At 48.0% G+C, this 5,000-nt stretch overlaps 1 protein-coding gene across 4 annotated transcripts in view; it reads right to left on the reverse strand.

Annotated features, from left to right (window-relative positions):
- The window catches only part of LOC102779429 (receptor-type tyrosine-protein phosphatase mu-like), a 166,578-nt gene that overhangs the window by 160,795 nt on the left and 783 nt on the right, over positions 1–5,000 (reverse strand). The gene's annotated exons all lie outside the window — the stretch shown is intronic.

Genomic DNA, 5,000 nt, shown 5'->3' on the forward strand with positions numbered 1-5,000 from the left:
TCCTTTAATCCCCGCTGGGTTTGCAGACACAGCGTCTGAAGGCGGCGTGTTAATCTGGGGAGCGGGGGGCACAGCGGCATCTTGGCCCGCCAGGGCGGCTTTAATCCAGCGCAAACACACAAAAAGTGGTGCCTCTGCTGCCGCTGATACTTAGATGTGGATTTACAGGGAGATTAAAGCCAACAAAGATTTTTTAAAAGACTCGAACACAAACAGGAAGCTGCAGGCGGGAGATGAGGAGCAGATTCATTTATTCATTACAAAACACGAACTCTGAGCTGAACGCACAGGACACAACAGCCAGAGCACCAAACATCCTGCATGTCCTTCACAGCCAATCACTGACGGCCAGCTCAGGGACAGGACAGGGAGCTGGGCGGGTTGCAAAGCAGCAGGCAGAGGCTGAAGAGGCCAGAACACCGCTTCCTCCTGTCTGCACTCACACGATCAACAACCGTGCAGACGGTTCACTGAAAAGCTTTTTCACTTCGCGGCGTTTCTGACTGTAATCTGGAGACACAATCAAACACAAACTCACCGAACTTTAAACACGTGCCGAGTCTGACTGATTGAATCTTTCCAGTGCAGTAGGGTTGGGCGAGACGTACAAATGTTCCAACAATCGTAAGTCCAACAGTCAACGATGGGCGATATATTCGACTTTTTATGGGTGGAGCCATGTAATCATTGGACTATTTGTGCGTTTACAACACAGAAAAAGGCCAAACATGGACGAACTCATTTGGGATTTCTTTGGCTTTAAACTGGATGAAAGAGGTAAACCTAAGGAACCAAAGCGCTTGTGCAGACGTACAGCAAAGGGCTCGAGGACTCTCAGGACTGAGGACACTCTGGGGCATTTGCTTGCAGATAAAAGAGGGAGCAGTTAAAACTATTATTCCTGTTGACTGCTTCTATTAGCTCCATCATTACGAGCAAACTTACTCACGGGCAAATAAAGAAAGAAATCACCCTTGTAAACACGATTTATTTGTCCAATCGCCCAACCCTAAAGTGAAAACTGAAAACCTGGAGAAGCTGCGTCTGTAAAGTTTCCTCCAGAGGAAGCCGCTGGTTTGTATTTCCTGGTATCCACAGATCGATCGATTAGTAATCAGACGTGCCCAGTTTGATCTCTGTGAGAAGCTTTTCTGCTGCCAGCTCACAAACTGAGACGCTCGTTTAGTTGCAGAAAGGTTGGAGCGCTGTCGCCTGTCAGCCGACAGCTGTGACGGCGTGCTCGGTTTTTACCTGCTCAGGTAGAACCATCAAACACGGAGCCACAGTCCTCATCGCTCAGGGAACGCCGTCACCACACACAGCTCATTATTTCAATCAGTGCAGAGGTGAAGATCTGAGAGAGCGCACACACACAGTCACTGCAGCTGAGCGGCTCACCACACTAACACTATTAAAGGTGACTGTGCAGCAGCTAAAAGCCTCAATTGGCTTAAGAAGCACCCTGATAGCGCACACACACACAGTCACACACAGACACACACACACACACACACAGTCACACACAGACACACACAGTCACACACAGACACGCACACACACACACGCAGACACACACACACAGACACACACACACACACACAGTCACACACAGACACACAGTCACACACAGACACACACACACACACACACACACACACAGAGCTAGGGGTTTCTCATGGCTGTCTGGAGCAGTTTTCAGTTTCTGCATGAAGACACAGTTTCCCTTCATCAGCGCTGAACATCTGACTCAAGTACACGAGATACTTTTATGCTGCTACTGTTTACATTTACTTTATACACCAGGGCCTGTTATACATCTGATGCTGGTAAATAGCAGATAATCTATCAGGTACCTTTGTAGGTGAACGTGTAGCGTTACACAGCCACCATTCACAGAAACGGTCAGCTGATGGCGCCGTGACGGTTGGTGTGAGCGCAGCATCAGAACATCGTGACCGGAGCGAGCTGCATACTTTTACATTACTAAGAGTTTCCTCTGATCGTGTGAACGATCATGTGACCTAACCTGAACACAAGAATCCACTGCATGATTTTTAAACAAATAAACTGTCAGACACACAGTGAGTGCTGATCACATGACAGGAAGGACGGACTGTGATTGGTCAGACGGAGCTGCCTTTGAGAAACAAAGAAGAAGAAGAGGAAAGAAGTGAAGGTCTCAGAGGTGTGAGCAGAGATAATTAACTCACTGAGGACCCTCGACACACACACACACCTGAGTGCGCAGTGTGAGGTTAATCTGTGAGCTTCATTAAAACCCTGACGAGACAGAACAAAGAGCTGACTTCATCTGAACACACACAGAAACTCACACACTCAGGAGGAAAGGCTAAAGTCCTGAATCAGCGACAGTCCTGAACCTGGACACACCGGGAGAGTGTGTGTGTGTGTGTGTTTGTGTGTGTGTGTGTGTTGCTGAGTTAACAGTAGCTCTCTAATTACAGCCCGTCTCTGAGTCCAGGTGTCTCTGTGCACCTTCCACCACACTCACTCCCACATCGTTTCACTCCATGAGAACCACAGCCTACATTACCCACAGTGCACCTGGACAGACTGCTGTGAATTACCCGTGATGGACAAAAGTAAAAGGGTCAAAGACTCAAAGGTGAAGATCAGCAGAGTGGAGGTCACAGGAGGCTTTTAATTTGGAAATCTCAGGACAAAGGGTCGTTAAAAGGAAGAACAAAAAACAACAACACAGTGAACAAAGTGAACACAAACTCCCACCTGAACCCAACCACCGGGCATGCTCATTAGCTGCGCTCCATCTCCGCCGTTATCAGGGCATGGCAGCCATCTTAGACTCAAACCGCAGAGAGTTTTTCACACACACACACACACACACACACACACACACACACACACACCCTGCAGCCGTCCATATGTGCAGCAGAGAGGGACGGACAGGAGGAGAAATCTAACACACCCTCAGGCTGCAGGCAGAAGCTCCTGGTCTCCTGCAGTTTGACTCCACGCTCTTCTTCTGGACTTCAGTCCTGATCATTCCCGACTCCACCTGCTTCCATCCAGCAGTCATGGAAACCTAAACTCTGAGGCTTTGGGCGCCGCGTTATCGTTCGGCTCTGCTTCGTTGTTGTTCTGCTGCTTTCACTGCAGTGAAGGATGTGAACACTTCCTGACATCTCCAGATGTTTGTGAGCCATCAGCAGAACTACAGGCAACATGTCTGCCCTCAGGGAAGACTTCTCCGGTTTTTCCCAGTAATGGGAACCAAATCCCAGAGTTAGACCATTAAAGACCAGAGAATCAATGAGCTATACGAGCTCTAGGAACATTCATAAAACCTCCACAAGATCGATCCGCACACTGCCACCCAGCACCAGTCGAACAGCAGCTCCGCCCACAGCGACTTGTTAAAAATGCTGATTCAGCCGGGAACTTGATTCTTTGTGCTGAAGAACTGATAAGATGAGCGTTACAGTATGGGACTGATGGACACGCCCACTGACAGCAGAAGAACCGCCCCAAAACGTTGGTTCTGTTCACCTGGACGTCTTCAGTGGGAGGATTGGTCATCGTCAGGTGACTCCTTCAGTTTCAGCTGACTGCAGGCTATGAACAGCAGCAGCACTGACGACACGCAGGCTGTGAGGTCAGTTTATGATCAAAGACCATTGATCAATAACCATGAGTCCCATTCACAGAGAGTTGGGGAATGGCTGCAATCACAGCATGTAAGATGGTGACAGATGTACCCTTAGGCCCCTCCTCCATTCAGAGATGGTCTTTCCCTTTTCACGTAAATGGTCTCCTTGTCTACGCCCTCAAACCAGCGTTCCTCCCTGTCCAGGATGTTACATCCTCATCCTTGAAAGAGTGTCCACTGGCCTGTAGGTGTGAACAGACTGCAGAGTCCTGGCCTGACGCTCTGCTGTGTTGTGCCATCCTCTCAGCCAGAGGTTGTTTGGTTTCCCCGATGTATAAATCCTGCCAATCCTCCTGCACTTACCAGCGTACACTATGTTACTCTGTTTGTGTCGGAGGACCCGATCCTTGGGGTGGACCAGTTTTTGGCGCACTGTTTAAAAGCGACCAGTGTTGAATCCAATCCAAGTGCAGACCTGATGTTGAGGGAGAGGCTTCGACATGGCGATCAAATCTGCTCTGAACAGCTTTTTTTAAAAAACAAAGAAGTAAACTTTAGTAAAGGAGACCGTTTGCTCACTGCTGCCCCCACCAGCTGAGCACAAGCACAACAGCTGACTGAAAACAGCCTCACCTTCATCATCCTCACATCCACAGGCTGTACTACTGCAGTACAAGTACACACATCCACAACATGTCTGCGGCTCACTGCAGAGCCTGGTGTTACCAGGGACATTAAAAGCCTCAAGAACACAACCAGACTGTTAATCAATAATCATGGTATTGATTTATCGACGTGGCCGTGCCGACACACGCTCGCATGGAGCTGATTCTCTGGGCTTTGGTTCAAATGAGTCTTTGAATGCAACAGTCAGAGCAGCGACATCAGGAAACCGAACGCACAAACACATCGTTTTTATTGGAGAGATGGCAATCGATCAATAACAGCCTGACCTTAAATCAGACACAGTCTCACCACGGCACATATTCTCTACTGTCCTCTACTGTCCTGCTGCTGCAGATTCTACTTGACTCTATTTTCAATTCTACTCTGCTGCAACATGATCACTGCATTAGAAATATGATCAATATTTAAACCTGTGACTTTTATTCCCACAACTGTTCAATGAGTCAGAATTCAAACAGACTTTTGGGAGGAGAATCAACCCTGGTTTCTACTAATTCTACTGTGTGACTCTTCAAACACCTGCAGAAAAACACTGAGAAAACACTCAGAATATAATCAATATGATCAATACGGTCAAATGTGGCTGCGTGAGTTCTACTTCACATGAATTCAAAGGGATTAATCTCAGCTCTGTGCTGCAACCTCACTGATTCTACTGCAAACATCTGCTGTGTTCTATTGTGGG

Source organism: Neolamprologus brichardi, chromosome 9 (assembly GCF_056152115.1).
Source record: "Neolamprologus brichardi isolate AB-2024 chromosome 9, ASM5615211v1, whole genome shotgun sequence".
Taxonomy (NCBI): domain Eukaryota; kingdom Metazoa; phylum Chordata; class Actinopteri; order Cichliformes; family Cichlidae; genus Neolamprologus; species Neolamprologus brichardi.